The sequence below is a fragment of the Ambystoma mexicanum genome, chromosome 3q (genome assembly GCF_040938575.1).
Source record: "Ambystoma mexicanum isolate Mex_15411 chromosome 3q, UKY_AmexF1_1, whole genome shotgun sequence".
Classification (NCBI taxonomy): domain Eukaryota; kingdom Metazoa; phylum Chordata; class Amphibia; order Caudata; family Ambystomatidae; genus Ambystoma; species Ambystoma mexicanum.
The window spans coordinates 544,819,222-544,836,853 of NC_090926.1; the positions used below are offsets into that span (position 1 = coordinate 544,819,222).

A 17,632-nucleotide genomic window follows, 5' to 3' on the forward strand; every position below is an offset into this window, starting at 1 on the left:
CTACTAGAAATCCCAAATTGCATGAGAAAATACGTATTATGATGATATTACCTAGCATTTCTGGAAAAGTTTCTAAATACTCTGTGGTCATAGTACTCAATATGTGTGTCTTTCGAAGGCCAAGGACAAATAGGGACACTGACTGGCTTCAGGCAGCTCCGTAAGGTAAGGCCTTTCTTTCAGTCTGTCAACCTTCTCCCAAAATCCCCCTCAGGTAATGTGGTCCTGCCTTAGAAAAGGATCTGTATTCAATCCAATACGGGAAAATGCCCTTTTAAGGAGATTTCCTCATCAGTACAACCAGTTTAGCTACTCGCATTACTCCCAATAACATATCATGCAAATGCACCATGCTCCTGCTTCTTAAGAAAGGCATGTTCTGTAGTCAAAACGAGAGTGTGCATGTATGTGTGTGTCTACCCTCAATAGCTAGCATGCGAAAACAGACTTTTTATGTCTAGTTCACAACTGTTTTAACGTCGCTCGTGGATGTTGCAGAGTGACACCTAGTGTACTGAAACTGTTGCCATTGGAGTATGGATATAGGAGAGGAAATAGATATGAGGAGGCATACATTGCCTGTGAGTGTTGTTTGTATATAGAAAATAAAGTGTGCATGTTCGAATAGAGTTCTTCAACGCTGAACCCAATGAGTGGTTTTCTATTGAAAAACATCTAACAAAACAAAAATGAAAATACATGTTCTTCAGAGATCATTATTATTTTTCCTAAAATAAAGTCTATTTATTTACACATGCACGCATGCATGCACGCACGCACACACACACCAATACATACACTCCGCCTACTGTTATGCATACACAAATATCAACCATAGAACTGCACATACTGCCCATAGCCCTGAACATACACTGCCCCATCATCACACACAGCCACAATGGAATCTACCCTGTTCAAGTAATACGTGGGAATACTGTAATCATGGGATCCTATGCTGTCAGGACATAATGGTGACTGCATTTACAGTGATAACTGTAAATAATTAAATGTGGCCTTAATGTGTTAACTGGGCGCAATGGAATCTGGCACTGCTGTTGCAACTGGGCATAATAGCTTCTGGCCTTACTGAGCAAAATGGTCATTGATATCCTAATTGGTCATAACAGGATCTAGTTGCGCTATGCTAGATTGTAATAGGTGATTTGGCACATCTTAGATAACTGTATATAAAAGAATATGCCACTGCTATGCTAATCGTGTATAGTAGTAGTAGCACTTGTCATTTGTATAGCGCCTTTCACCATTGGTATGGTCCAAATGCGTTGTAGGTTGAACGCCCACAGGGAACCGTTGTACAGGCATGGGAAATCATCAGAGGAGTTTAGAATGCGTGTGTGCATTTTAGCCAAAGTGAGTTTGGGTAGGGGTGGCCAGGTCCCTACTAGCTACCGATATCAAACTGGCAATTGGATGGGTACTTTGAAGTTGACAAGAGAGAGATTAATTATGTGTCTAGCTAGACCAGAATTTTGTCCTGGGGGATAGCTGTAGTCTAATTGCAGAAGTGTTGTGTAATATGTCTTTGGGGATCTAGTATGGTTGGAGAACGGTGTGGGTGAGTGGCCTTGCCTTCGATTATCTTCCATAAGCATGGCGTGCGATACGTAGATGCCTGCTGTTTCTTGATTCTTGGATTCATAGATGCGCCATTGACTCTCTCCTTTCTTCAGCTGCAGATTGGTAGATTATTCTTGACATCATTTGGTGAAAGCATGTAAATTCATTGCTGCCCCCACCTGCCTTGGGTGGTTGAACTGGCTCATGAGGGCAGGGTTTCACTGGGTGCAACAGGGACTAGCCATGTCTTGAGGGCCCTCCTGAATGCCAAGTGGTCCTCTATGCGCTGGATGTGAAGCAGCATGGAATTCCAGTAAGTGGGGGCTTGGTCAGAGAAAGTGCAGACTCCTATTCTGGTAGATTTGAAGGAGGGGGTCATTAGGAGGAGTTCAATGCCTGAACACAGGTTTCTGTTGGGTTGATAGAAGGTGATTTTCTAATAAAGGTATTCTGGGCCTGTCTTGTGGAGTGCATAGTTTATGTTTATGTTTATTGAATTTATATAGCGCTTTAAGCCAAAGCGCTTTACAATATAACAACAGGTACAAAGTGAGAGAAGCATATTTACAAACATGAACAGGCCATTAGAACAATAAGTAGAACTATTTACAAGGGGGGAGAGAAAGAGGGGGGAGGGTACAGGAGGGGGTAAGTGATGCGAGATACGGTGTAGAATATGAGCTAGGGGAAGAGGGAGGGAGGGGGAGGAGAAGGGAAGGGGGAGTGTTCTGGTGTCCTCATTTGCCTTAAGTAGTATTTGTTACCAATTTAAGGTCAGGGGGAAGGGGAGAGGATGGCGGGAAAGGAGGGGGGCAAGGGTAGGAAGGGAGGGGTAGGTAAGGGAAGTTGGGGGGAGTGTGATGCTGGAAATGCCTCGGAGGGACAGGGCCGCCGTATCCTTGTCCTTTACTGCCTTTTTATCGTGTGTTCTGTTGTGTTTTCCGCACTGGAGTTCATGTGGGACTCCTGGCGGTGCGGCTCTCTCTCTTTTGGTTTGGTGAACAGACCCATGGGATACCCTTATGGCACCCATGGGTGGGGGTACAACCCTGTGCCCCTAGTGTATGTTTTTGGTCACCTGTTTTTGGTGCTCTGAGTATCCTCCATTTTGAGATACCCAGGCCCTGCCACTGGAATCAGTTGATTCCTGATGGAAAACAAGATGGCCCCTGTGGCCTCTTGCTTTCTATTGCTGGTTACCTTGTTTCCCAAAGTCCTGGGAAGCCCTGACTCTGTCCCTTCCCCCTGACTGGCTCTTGGGTGGAAGTTCCATATATGGTGTTATTGTGAAGTCCAGTCCAGACTGGCTGGAGTCTTCCCAGTGGCTGTATGTTGTGGGTACACCCTGTGGGTGGGACCTGGGTGAATGGAGTGTGTGACCAATATGCACTTCTTGTTGTGGCTGTCTGGTTTCTGGTATGAGAGACAAAGACTGAGACAGCCCTGCTCGAACTGGCCTGGATGCAGTGTGTAGTGTTGAATGGCTGGGTACTTATCCCAATCCACAATCCTTGTTGTGAGTGTCTGAGAGGGAGGAGGATGGCCTGAATGCACTGTATGCCTGATTGACTGACTGACTGACTGCATGAATGCCCTTCTGTATGATTGGCTGCTGAGAGTGACCCAGCAGTGTGGATGAGAGACACAATAGTATATCTGGGGACCTCTCACCACTGGAAATTGTTCAGAAGCTGTGTCTACACTTGAAGAGTAACTGGAACTGCTGATCCTCGACGCCCAGCTGGAAGAAGAAGTCCTGCTGGTGCATTTGCTTCGACCTGATCTCAAAGCTGCCGAATTCCTCGAAGACTGATCCGAGAGAGGACCTGCTAAGGCGCCCTCTTCCCGTGCTCCGAGGGACCATCGAGCACCGCTAACCTTCGCCGAAGTTCCCTGGAAGTCAGACCCTCGAAAGGCTGCCGACCCGAGACGGGACTGCTGAGGAGAACGAAGCAAAGCACCCGGACTTCACCGCTGTCGAAGTATATTGCCATTGACCAGGGTTCGCAGGTTTGTGTAACCGCTGGAGGCCCATCAAAGTTGTGTTGCCCAGCCGTGGGGACCACTTGACGCCGTGCCGCCGACGACTGGAGCCGCCCGCTCCTTTGCCAAAGAACATTTGAATCGAAGGACGCCCTTGTCCGCAACGTCGACCGCTTTGTCCCGCCAGAGAAAGTCGAGGACGACCAATGCGCCAAGGAGAATCCGCCGGTGGGTTTCCCGCCACCTGAAGGCCACAAAGACTTCGACAACTCGACGCCCTTGCTGGGCCACAGTCCTTCTGAAACTCTTTGCGGTCCTGAACAATCCATCACCGAGGTGCCCCGCACACCTCATCCTCGCAGGACGTCGCTGACGAGCACCGCCTGGATCGACATTGTGGTCTCGGCACCCTTGAACATCTCATCGACGCCGTCGACGCCAAGTTCACCATCTTCGACGCCTCTCGACGATCCGTGCCTCCTGCTTTAAAGGGAGTCACTCAAGAAGGAACCTTCGACGCGTCTTCGAAGAACTCTACTCCACCAGGTACATTAGGGGGGGTAAAACATTATAGGAGGAAATAAGACTATTGAACAATATATGGACTGGGCTTGTGCTATATATATGTATTTTACAGGTTGCCCAGATGGGAGGATTTCCACACAGAACTGTGTCTAGTGGTGGGGGCCAGAAATCTGCCTATTGTTTCAACCCTCTTGCATTCCTTCCTATCTCTATTTTGGTTTCCTCGTTATTGATCTGTGTGACATTTTAACCGTACAGTTGATGCACTTTAATGAGATTTGATAACCTTGGTGGTACCACTTTAGAAATGTATATATTTATAATCGTTGATTTCCGAGTACCAAGTGTGTTATTGTGATCGTGTACATACCTTTGAATATTAATTATATAAAGACTGTATTTTCAGTAATACAGTGTGTGGACATTCCTTTGTGGGGGTTCGGGGACTACACTGTACTTAAGAACCAGCCCACATCACCTCCTGAGAAGCTAGGCCTTGATTGCTCGTCCATTGCTACCTTATAGAGAATCTTGGCTGGGGTCCTCCTTGCCTCTCCTCTACCATATAGAGAGCGGAAGTACAAGCACCCCCCACCGGTATCTTTACAGGGAGTGAAGGAGATGGGCTTTCAGGGAGTGGCAGAAGGATGAGTAGGTAGGGGTGAAGTGGATGGAGAGCGGGAGGGAGTACCAGTGTAGGGGGGCCAAGAGTTGGAAGGAGCGGAAGATTGCGGAGGCACATGGGGCTGGGGGTACAGTTAGGAGGTAGAGGTTTGCTGAGCGGAGAGAGCGGGGGGAGTAAAATGAGAGGAGGGAGGAAAGGTAGGGGGGCAACAGGTCATGGAGAAATTTGTAGACAAGACAGAGGAAGTGAAATTTCAGTTGTGAGAGTAAGGGAAGCCAGCCAAGTTGAGAGAGGTAGAAAGAGTCTCGAGGGCCGAGGGGACATAAAGTATGGATAGAGGAGTGGTAGATGGATTTTAGGGGAGTTATGTGAGAGACAGGGTGAGAGACATAGTGAATGTTTCATGTGGCTAGAAGGCGGGCCATCGACCGACCGGTTGCCAGTGGCAGACACAGAGGGCAGGGGTGATGTGCTCCCTGGAGCAAAGAGGATCCAAGATACATAGTTCCTGAATCTTTGGCGCTTTCTGAATTTATAAGCAGGGGTGCCCAGGTAGAGGGCGTTGGCGTAGTCTTGGCATGAGAAGACAATAGAGATGATTGCAGTGACTCTGTGGGTGTAGCGCAGGGGGGATGGGTTCAGGAGGAAGGCCAGGGGATGAGTTGGGGGAAGAGGGCTGTCTTTCTGCATAGCACAATTTCTGTTTTTACGGGGTTGATGAGGAGGTGGTTGGCTGTCATCCAATGATCAATGTCAGTGAGGCAGGAAGTGAGGTCAGGGCAGGAGGTGGAGATGGACTTGGGTATCTTAAAGATGATTTTTGTGTCCTCTGCGTAGCTGTAGCAGTTGAGGTTGTGTGAACCGATAAGTTAGGGCAGAGGGCTCATGTACAGGTTGAAGAGAAGAGGAGATAAGCAAGTGTCTTTCGTGACTCCGTTATTGATGGGGCGGGAGGTCAAGGTGAACGGAGGGAGGTCGGTGAATTGGTGTCTGTTGGTGAGGAATGAACAGATCTACCTTAGTGACCTGTCTCTTATGCCGAGGGAGTGGAGTCTGTCAATGAGGATGCTGTGGTTAATAGTGTTGAAGGCCGCAGAGAGGTCGGGGAGTATGAGTGCGGCGCTGCCCTCTGTGTCTTCATTGTTTTTGAGGTTGTCCCCTATAGAAATTAGGGATGATTGAGTTCCATGAAGGGGTCTGAAGCTGGACTGGGCAGGGTCAAGAAGGTGATTGGCTTCCGCGAATATGCCAAGCTGGGAGTGGGCTGTCCGGTCAATGAATTTGGCTAAGAAACGGGTGTTAGAAATCGGCCTGTAGTTGGCAGGAATGAAGGGTTCAAGTGAGGGTTTTTTAAGCAGAGGTTTGACATTTACGGTTTTGAATGCTGCTGGAAAAACACCTGAGGTGAGGTAGGAGTTAAGAATGGATCTTGTGATGCTTCACTTCAACTTGATGATGACAAGTTGAAGTGAAGATTTCTTTAAGGAGTGTATGAGGGCATGGGTCACTCAGTGATCCCGATGGATAGTTGGTGGCCAGTAGATTAAGTAGTTTGCCTCTAGACATGGGAGAGAAAGAGGAGAAAATAGGAGGGAAGACGGGTAGAGCATTGAAGAGGGTGAGTAGGTAATGGGGTGGGAGTGTTGCTAGTTTCATGCTGATGGTGCATGTTCTTTCTAGGGCCATGTTGTGGAAATTGTCTGAGAGGGCATCACAGAGAGATTGGGAGATGTGTGAGGGTGGGGAGGTGCAGGGGGGCATGAATTCTGCAATGATCTTGTGAAGTTCTTTGCTACTATTACAGGCATTAGAGATTCTGTTTCTGTAAAAGGATTTGTTGGCCTTCTGAATGTCAGCTTTGTAGGCATGGGTCTGATGGGTGTAGGCTGATCTGTTTTCGGGAGATGGGTTGGCCCACCATCTGCGTTACAGGGAATGGTTTAGTGTTTTAAGGGATTTGAGGAGGGGGGGCTAACCATCTGGGTGAAGGACCTTGTCTGTTGGGGCTTGATCTAGAGGGTGTGAGAGGTAGGGTAGTGTTGGAGAGCCATTTGTCGAAGTGACTGATGGAAGGTAGTCCTCCTAGGACTGGTAGGTTAGGGAGGGAGGAAAGCAGGCAGTTGGACAGGAAAGGGGATACTAGGACCGTGTTCGAAAGCGGGTCACGGGTGTATGGTCCATATGGCTGGTCAAGGGCGGGGGGCATGGAGATAAGGTTGGTGGAGCTGAAGATTGCATCAAGAGTATGTCCTGCTGTGTGAGTGGTACTTGGCATATTTGGATAACTATGCATATCCATGACAATGGTTTCTGAACTGGGAATTGAAGCAAATTATGCAAGTACTCAGGTGTTGATGGCACACATGCCAATGGTTTGACTTCTTGGGATTTTCATAGAAAACATTGAAATGGTGTGAATACTTGGACCTTTGCTGGCATGACACAGTATATATGAAAATAATAACGGGCATGTCACTATCTGACAAATACTGGTGCTTCCTCTGCTTACAAAGGCAATAGTTATTGTGGTTATGTGAGTACATGTCTCTATACAACAGGTCAAAATCTTTGCTTTGTCTACACTTGTTTCAATTAGCTGACATGCAATTCCAAATGGTTAAGCCTTCTCTGAACTTTGAAGGCCTTAGAATGGCGCTGCAACGGGAAGGCTGTTTTGGACATGTAGCTTCAATTATCTGCTCATTACGGATGCAATGCAATTTTCATTTTAACAGCTTTTTCCTGACAATTTCTGTCTCATAAATTGATCACATTCCTCATTGCAATTGTGCTCTAATTTGCCCTAACTGAATGCCAAATATTTCTTAAAGAAACCAAAGAGCTTCAAAATTAATGGGGGACTAAGCAGAACATGCACTTCTATGCATTTCATAATCTTCTGTCATTTGCAATTTGACCAAGGCATTCATTTTTCACTCAACATGATTTCAAGTAAATGGTATTATTCACCATTCATCATCAATACAACTTTGACAAAATGTAGTCTGGATTCTCATAATGCGATTAATTTCTGGTGTGCACTTCATATAGCCGCTGATGTTCAGCACAGACGCCTCAATCTTGTTATCCAATGCCAGACATATTGCAATATCATAAACAAGTCAAGTCCGAATTTCCATGTGTTGCATCTCTGAAGCAGCTGTGATTCATGTGAGGCAGGCCCTGAAAATCCATTAAAGTCCCACCAGAAAGACACGTGTGCCACATGTGTCACAAAGAGAGATTTCTCATTTCGTTGACAGTTATATTTTCCTACATGTATTTTGTGGGTAATAGTTTTCAAGTATATCTTGCAGAATGTCACAATAAAATGACTCATAGGTGAACAAGGAATGCCTGGGAAACAGAGATGGGAGCCAATTATTTTTTATGCGTGAGCCATGACTCGCATAACTCTTAAGTGGTGAAGCTTGGCAGAAATATGCATGAAGCGTGCATGAGTGCCCACAATAATTTAATACTACCTATATGGTCTGTGCACACCTGTATTTTGAAGACAGTCACACTTGTTTTATGAAAATTGTCATCTGAATATTTCAGCCACATAGCTAACAGTATAATGATTTGCTCATGGGTGTATTGTATACAGTGTTGTCGAAACTACAGTGATCGTGGTTTCCTGGTGCTGTGCAGAGAAGCAAGAGTTTTATAGGCTGTCTCTATTTTGATAAAGTATAACGTAAAATATAATAAAATGTTATGGCATTTAACCTGGACGAAGGATCTACGGGCAGAGTGGGGTATGGCGGCCAGGCCGAGGTTATAGGAAATGTTCCAATTAGCAAAGTTTATTCAGGGATGGGTACCGGCTCGTAGCTGTTTAATCTGTTTTTTATTCACATGGGGCCATGATTGAGATACACACTGGATATGGGAGGGGTTGTGAGACCGGTTCTGCTTTACGCTGTTGTCATGGAGTGAGCAGGAAAGAGGCTCAATTTGCTGCCTAAAGTATTTAAGATATGTGCACTTAAAAACATAATATAAACATAAAAACAGTCTAAACTCTAAACCTCTGTTGAAGGGGAGGTGATTTCTGATCAAATCTAGGCACAGGTCTTGGCTAATGAAACAGTAGAAATATGTGGAATATTATTATTTGAGTGTTTTGGGTCTTGGACAATGGTATTTGGGACCCTCGGTTGATGATATAACCCTGGCACTCAAACAGGTGGAAGGGATAGTTAGGCACTTCAGTGTAAAATGTGGTCAAAGAACAGATTATGGCCCACTTGAGTCCTATAGGGCTAAGGTGGTAGCCATCGCCCTTAAATGCTCTTTCCTCTCGGGGTACGCTAGTGTCATGGCCCCGGTGAAAGCAGATAATACATTCTTGAAACATTTAGCATACCAAAGGGTGGTCAAAAAGTCAAACAACAACCACAAGCTGAGTGTCCCTCTTTACATCCCAGCTCTCTCTTATCTGTACTTCAATGCAATTTTTTTTACATTTTTTTAAATGTATATAGCGCCAGAGCCCACAGGCATCAGAGCGCTTTACATAAAGACAAGGATGACAGTGTGACGGGATAGCATAGAGAGAAGGTCAAGTGTCAGTGCATAAGAAGAGTTGAAGTCAGGGATCAAGAACTATTATTTAAAGACAAGGATTTTAAGCTTCTTTCTGAAGCTTAGGTAGTTTGATTCTGCTCTCAGATTAGAGGGTAGCTCATTCCACCTAGTGATTGCTTTGGAGGATAAATCCCTACCCATTCCGTTAGCTCTTTTTGATGAGGTAACAAGTAGGAGACCTTTGTCCCTAGATCTAAGGGCGCGACTTGGCTCGTACCGCATGAATTGCTTCTTTAGGTATGCAGGGGCATCCCCAAACAGACAATGATTGACGAGCGTCAATGATTTAAAGATAATATGGTACTCTACAGCCAGCCAATGGTGATCTCTCCTGTCACCTGTGATATGCTCTCTCTTAGATTTACCTGTGATGGTTCTTATGGCATTATTCTGGATTACCTGGCACTGTTTCAGGCATTTGCAGCTAGCACCTAACATCAATGAGTTCCCGTGATCAAGCCGTGAGAGGATGGCTCTGGCAATGGTTGTACTCAGCAGAGGCCTAATACATCTCAGGAATCTTTGGTGGTATTGGCAGTTGCGTGTAAGATAAGCAACTTGGGCTTCTGGTCCCAGTGAAGCTTGCAAATAGACACCAAGAGTCTTGACTTTTTCAGACACTTTGATTACTGAATCATTGATCGTAAAGGAGGAATAAGTGGTGTCAAGTTTATTTCTGGCATGAGACGAGCCGAATGTCATTAGCTCAGTCTTGGTGCCATTGAGGCACATCCAATTTGTTTTCATCCATCTTTCGATGGAACTGTATATGGCGATAGCTTGTTGCTATCCCTGGTGTAGTTTCCACATAACTCAATGATTAATTGCTAATCGTCTGCAAAATTTGTAAAGAAGACCCCCATGTTTGCCAGTAGGTTTCATAACCAGCGTAGATACAAGTTAAAGAGCCGCGGGGAAAAACTGGCTCCTTGTGGCATGCCACAGTCCACTGGTATAGATGAAGAAACGTGTTCACCCCACATGATCTTGGAGCATCTGTCATTAAGAAAAGAGGCCGCCCAGTCAATGGCATCCTGGGAGCAGTTACCCAATGAGTCCAGGGCCTCTCAGAGCTTTTGATGATCTAGCAAATCGAAAGCTGCCAAGTGGTCCGAGAGAATCAGCAGACCTGACTTGCCTTCATACAGAATTATAAGCATCCGGGACTGAAGGTCCAGCAGTGCGGATTCTGTTCTGTGGGCTCTTCTGAAACCCGATTTTCGTGGTTGAAGGAGGTCGTTATTGTCAACATAGTCCTGAAGTTGGCCTGTGGCAACTTTGTCCAGTATTTTTAAGAGGAAATTACAATTTGTAATTGGCCGGAGATTTGAGGGATCCTGTTGGTCGAATCCTTGTTTTTTGAGCAGAGGTGTAACCATGATGGTTTTAATTGCCAATGGGACTGTACGGTCCCTGAATGAAGTATTGACCATTCTGCAGAGGTATGGTGAGAATATACAGAGATTGGAGTAAACTGAAATTTCGGACCCCGTAGTTGTGGGATTACTTCCGATGTAAACGAAGGACACAATAGGTCATCAACTTTGCATCTTGTTATTTTTTCTCTGGCTTTTATGATTTAATTTTGAAAAGCTGTCTGGACCATTTCACAGTCTTCTGTAGAGGGTTGAAATAGGGGAGAGAGGGTTGTTGGCTTTTCAATAGATTTCAAAATTTGAAATAATTTTCCTGTGGAGTTAGCAGCAGCAGTGATCTGGTAATTGTAATGATTTTCTTTTAGTTCTGTTAGTTTTGTTCTGTACATGTTATCCAAATTCTTCCCATTCTCTTTGTTAATCTCAGTGGGATCTTTGTGCCACCTTCTTTCTAATTTTCTTTTCTCTTTTTTAAGTTTAGCGGTTTCCGCATTGAACCAGCTATGATGGTTAGAATTAGGTCTAACTTAAATAGTTTTGGCTCTTAGGTGGCGCAAAGAGAAAAAACAAAAACAGGACTTGCACATGTAAACAAACTCACCATATAACCTATTTACAAGTCAGACCTAACAAAGCACCACACCTACCTAATAGAAGAAAATATGCTAGAAAATAACACATGCCCAAGATTTCACACAATTTTCAGCTTGCTGCCCAACACTAGCAATCATAGTTCATGATGTACAATCAGACAAAATCGAATTTTCTACATTGGCTATTTTAATAAACATATACAAATCACACATGTATTGACTGAACCTACTCACACACATTAAAATCCACCAATGAACTGTACAACATCCAAAGAACAAGAACACACATTAATTGAACATGAAGGTAGCAGCCAACACTCTTGGAAAAACATGAATTGCCTCAATACTATAAATGAAACATAACACAAGAGAACCCATATTTGAAAATGCCAGCCATGTGTCTCTCAGCACTGCATTAACACAAGAAAGAGAACCAGATGCAAGAAACGCTGAAGGGTACACCTTTAACATCAAGCAACTGTCAAGACAATACCAACTGGTCCTCTGTACCCTCGCAGAATAAGTTGAGTAGAATAAGTTGAACATGCAAACACTCAAGGAACCATTGGTGTTGAGTTTATCTCAGTATATCTAGAACATGTATTATTATTATTAGGGTATGTATTGAGTGCATACCTAGCTTTGCAAAGCACAAGAGCGCTTTATAAATCATGGCAGGGCAAAGTAAGGGAAGCAAAGGTACAAGGGAGCAGTGAGCCAACATCTGGGTAGAGGGAGGATCGGCAATTTGGCAGCAAAGGATTTACAAGCAACAAGGAGATGAAACGGGGTGGGGGGGATGGGTCAGATTGCCCAATCTCATGTTAGGTGGGGAATGGAGAGCGTGTTGACGTAGGTGTTAGGGATCAGCTTGCCCTTCAGGATGTGGGTCTTGAGCTCAATCTTTAAATATTGAAGCAAGGGGGTGAGTCTTTTGTTGATGAGGAGGAGGCTCCAGAGTCTGGAGGCATAGACAGAGAAGGCCTGTCTTCTGGTTCTTGCCTTCTTGCCCCGGTGGAGTTCAAGTCTGCACATGTTTTTACTTCTGGTGCATCGTAGGCCACCAGGGATACTGAGTTTCTCGGTGAAGTAGCTTGGAGACTTTAGGGCGACAGCTGAGCGCATAATGTAGCTGGATTTGAAAATGATACGTGCTTGCAGCAGTAGCCAGTGCGGTACAATGAGGGTTGGGATCATGTGATAGAATTTGCAGTCATTTGATGAGTTATTCTACAGCATGTAGGACACATTTCAGGGGTTCCAGGGTAATCACTATAAGGCGTTTCAAAAACACATTGTCATCATCCAGGTGGGGGAAGACTAAGGCTTGGACAGCAGAGCTGAAGTTGTTTTATCGGATACATACATGTACATGCTCACAATAACACACCATTATCGCAGAACAAACCATATAAGTAAACCACATGCAAAAATAAAAGGTACATCTCATAGACACACACATCATATATTATTGGACACTACTTTGGGAATCAAATACTCATCTTACCCTTTAGCACTAATCGGATCTATGTAGCATAGCCTTTAAGACACAACTCCTCCATCACATGCATATAAGGTCCAGCGGCCATCCCAACGAAGGCAGAAGACCATCCTTGTTTCCTTGATTTCAGCTGATCTGTTGCTCATTTTATGCTCTGGAAAACTGAAAACTGAAGTGGCTTTCTTATATGTATGCTGCAATCACTGTCCATAGTTAGCACCACTCAGCTGCTCAAATTGTCTTGCTCTGTTGTCATCACAAGATGCTGGTTTCTCATAACATCCCAGAGAACCCCTTTGCCATCTTGCAACTCACAGTCTTTGTTCTCTGAACATAGTATGTCAACACAACATATTTTATTCAACACTAGGCATGATATGCACATGTTTCCAATGATTCATAGGAGGTATTACATTAGGAAACCCCATGTTTTGATTCTCTTGCAATGGCCTTCGGTTATATGCGTATAATCTTTTTGTGGGTGGGAAATCTTTCCCTGAATCACATAAACAACTTGGGAAAGGAGGATATACCTCATCACTCGCATAGTAGTCTACCTCTAAAATGGAATTACTCAATCAGGGCAAGGCCAGGGACGTAGAGGTGGGTCTCTTTTACTCTGACCCTCTCTTGCCGCATTTAAGCTAATATCTCTCCACATAGTTCCCTGTTACAACACTTTCCTGGAAGCTAATGTCACCTCTAGCCCTTGGGTGGAGTCAGGCAGCTGGCTTTGACTCAGGGGTGCAATTTCAAGTTGGTAGTCAACATGCAGGTCTGGATATGAGCTTGAAGTATCATATTAGTCAATGCATGTCATTATTTTTTCTAAACGTTATCCCTAAGGTTCTATTGGGGCCTCTAAGTCTTGTTTCTGTTGTCGCCAGAACTATCAGGGTTAGAATGGCGTTTGGCATTTGTTTGCTAGATGAACTGGGCTACGGACAGAATAACTAATCCTCCATCCCAGAAATATGCCCAAGTGCCCCTTGTAGGAGGCAGCTGTAAGGTGCCGGGACCTAAAATAGCCTCTGAGGCCAGCGGAGGGTCAGATCGCTTCTTGTGCTTGGGACTGCTGATTTGAGTTACAGAAGTGCGTGTCCTCAGGCACCTTTAATGCCCCCCCCCCCCCCAACGCCGGTGCTCAAAATACACCCTTCTCATTAAACACATTAAACTTGCCCCTCCAAAATCCACACAGCCATAGGCAAGAAGACTCTCCTCTTTGGGACCTGTTTGAATGTGTATGTTTTTTTTATTAACATTTTCCTCATTTGGAAAGAGCAAAACCAATAAAAGGTGCAATATAATTAGCATTGTATGAACATGTCCCTGACATTTTAAATTATAAAACAAATTAAGTAGTGCCTGACACAAAGTAAAATAATATTACAATTTGTGTTTCCACTGACTTTAGCATTGGAAACGTGTTCCCCCATCACCCTTTTTGTTATTTAAAGTCCCCTGGATGTACTTGGGCACCAGAATGGTTCATTGAGATGCCTACCTTGAGGATGTGCTCATCAACATGAATAGTTTATTTTGACTTTATAAATGGCTCAGACATTTTTCATTGTAAGCCTATACCTTTTTTACACAGCCAAAAATGTGTGGACACCACATTATCGGGGCTCCATCAAACATTTCAACGGACTCAAATCTCGTATTAAGGTGCTGTTCAGTCCCTCATCTGTTCTTGGCGAATAGTATCCCTACATCAATAGTTTAGCCGCATTCATCTACACCTTGAGATGGCATTAAAGGATGACTGCAGTACCACCATTCTTTATTACTATTGTAACTCTCCTTTATTGTTCGGGGACTCAGCTGGAATAGAAATGCAAGAACATGATGGGTTCAGGGTCCCAGAGAGACTCTGTGCCAGAACTTGGATGAATGCCCTGTAATAATGCTTTTCAGTCTCTACCCCTCAAATCAGAGACAACGCTTCTCTATTTGATTGTTTCATAGTTTATTCATATACACACGTGTACTAACATTTATGGTAGGAAGACCTCATAAGCATAGATACAATCCCTAGAGTGTGCTAAATCCATCCATGTTATAGCATGTTTCCTTATTTGAGACAGAAGACTAATAATATCTCTGTAATGCTGGCTCCAGAACTTTAATTGCATGATACAGAATTTACATTCAAACTTTTTCCTAAATGTTTATACATTTCCATTTCAATAATCGTTTATGTTGACACAAACAGTTTATCATGTACAATGCATGTCATGCGCCTCCCACTCATTCATTTCTTTTTCCCGATACAAAATTCCCCTCAAGCAAATCAAATGACGCTCTCTATTGTGTTGCACTAACTGCACAACACACTGCGCTTGCACAAGCTTTTAGCCACACCTAACATGTCACGTTATCTACTGCCCTGATGGGTAGACACTCAATGCAATCCCCATTATGGATCAGACTTCCTAGTGACATACAATGTTGAGCTTAAGCCTGTATACGTTTGCATGTGCTTCTCATAAACATTGTGTACAGATTAGAACACACGACTTGAAAGGGAGCTTTTTTGAAAAGTGTATAGAAATAACCATTACAGGTGGGTCCAACGGGAGGCGCATATGGTGGTGGACTTTGGTACAGTGACTGATGTTAGGTTTATCTCCAGTTCCCCAAGGCTGTTTTTATCGTGTTCAATGCATGACCCCAAACCCACCTAAAATGCAAAAAGTCCATCATGGCTTCCGGGCAGTGATTTTTACACAGGACACTGATGACCATCACTTGTCCTAACTTGAAATGCAATGCAGGCAACACAGTGTGGGCTAGGCTGGTCACCTCCCCTAGAATTGATTGACTCTTCATTGTCCCCTGGCAGACGCATTTCCAGAAGCTTCTTCTGCCCCTCTCCCACATCAGCCAGCCTAAAATTAAAAACACCTTTGAATTAAGATGTAACAAAATACTTCTGGTGTGAGGGATGGTGAAGGGGGGCTGAAAGTGCTACTCAGTGGTAACTATGCAAGACATCTGTCCATTGGCCGCATGCTATAAGGCAGTGGTCTGCAGTCTACAGCTCTCCAGATGTTTTGAACTACAACTCCGTGTTCCCTCATCATTGACTATTCTGACTAAGGCTGATGGGAGTCTCTTTCCAAAACATCTGGAGAGCCAAAGTATGTAGACCCCTGCAATAAGGGAATCAGTTTGATGGTGTGGATTAACACCTGCCTGGGCAGCCAGTGCCCTGGAGAGCAGGTAGCAGGGTAAAGACAGGTATCAATTCAAAAGATTGGATGAACTACTGTACAATAACCAATAGAATCGACAAACATCTCATTTAATGCATTTAGATATTTCCAGAATTCAATGTATTATTTTTGTCTTGTTGTATGCAGTGGATGTGTGATATGGAAAATGTGTTTCAGTTTTCCTAATCATATTATTACTACTGTTGGAGGCCAATATTGCTTAGTCTATTCAATTGATCTGAACCAAGACCATGGGGGTCATTCCGAGATTAGAGGTAGCCATGGCGCTATTTGCGCCATGGCCGCCTCCAATACCGGGTCTCGCACCGTCTGGTTGAATGGGGATTTACCGGGTCATTCCGACACTGGAGGACCCGGTAAGTCCCCATTCAACCAACCATTCCCCATTCCCATTTGAGCCCCTGTATGGCTCAATGGGAATGGGGAAGGTGCTAACAACGGGCCCGCGAATATCAGGCCCGTTATTAGCGCCCTGGTCCCTTAGCGGGACCCGTAAAGGACGTGTGATCAGACCACACGTCCTTTACGGTTCCCGCTAAGGGACCTTGGAATTGGGTGGTAAGAGATTACCGTCACCGGTCTCCATAGCGGTGCCGGTATCCTTTAACGCCCAACTCATAATGACCACCCATGAGTCCCAAAAGGCATTTGGTAGAGGCATGAAAGTCCATACTTTTGTTGTACGTGTGCAGTCTTTATCTAGGCAAAAAAGATAGGTTACTAGGGATCCAGTGGAATCCCTCCACCACGAGTGAGGGATGTACTAGACTAGGTTTCTAATACATAATACCTTTATTTGCTATGTACTTGAAAGTGAATGGCTGTGCCTCCACCTGAGGTGTACAGGTACACCTTAGGAGTACCTTTAAAGCAAACCAAATCATATTAGTCTGCAAAGTAAGTATTCAGCTAATACAGTGGCAACATCAATCTATAGGATACAACTAAATAAAACACTTAAACAATTATGTAATTGTTCTCAAAGTAGAGGTTGCATTTGCATAGGGTACAGTGTGCCTATTTAGAGAACAATAACAGTGTTGTTTTATGAAACATGAAACCCAGATTCCTCTTTGGCTTCCTTTTACCTTAATCCCCATAAAAAATAAATGTATCCAAGAATAATAGATTATTCTCTTCTAAACCAGAAAGGTAAGATGCATTGATGAGGCAGTCAGCATGAAATATAAAGCATGGTTTCATGGGATTGTACTTATGCCAGAAATTAAACAAGCAAGTTGTGGCAGGTCAGAATAAGGAGTCGGATACTTGGAAGACATGATTCAATTACTTTTAATGCAAATTGTAAGTAGAAGGCCTATTTTTCCCTATTGCTAAAGGGAGTACCCTGCCTATCTAAAGAAACTAAAGGTGGCTGTCCGCCATCATAAAGTCCAAAAGAAAATATGTCATCCATCCAAACTATCCTATCAGGCTCTTCCATTAATGACAACTAACTTAAATAGACTAAGGGAATGATCTCTCCTGCAGGTAATTCAATATTGCCTTGAATTATACACCATCTTAGTAGAACATAAAGTCTCAGTGATCAACTCTTCTAGCTCCTCAAGAACACTTTTCTTTCTTGTGATTTTAGTGATCTCTGTTTTATGTCC

General features: G+C 44.2%; 2 protein-coding genes across 5 annotated transcripts in view; one reads left to right on the forward strand and one right to left on the reverse strand.

Annotated features, from left to right (window-relative positions):
- Nucleotides 1–17,632, forward strand: part of DOCK2 (dedicator of cytokinesis 2) — a 2,833,934-nt gene that overhangs the window by 1,460,578 nt on the left and 1,355,724 nt on the right. The window lies entirely within an intron of this gene.
- Nucleotides 1–17,632, reverse strand: part of INSYN2B (inhibitory synaptic factor family member 2B) — a 509,290-nt gene that overhangs the window by 26,176 nt on the left and 465,482 nt on the right. The gene's annotated exons all lie outside the window — the stretch shown is intronic.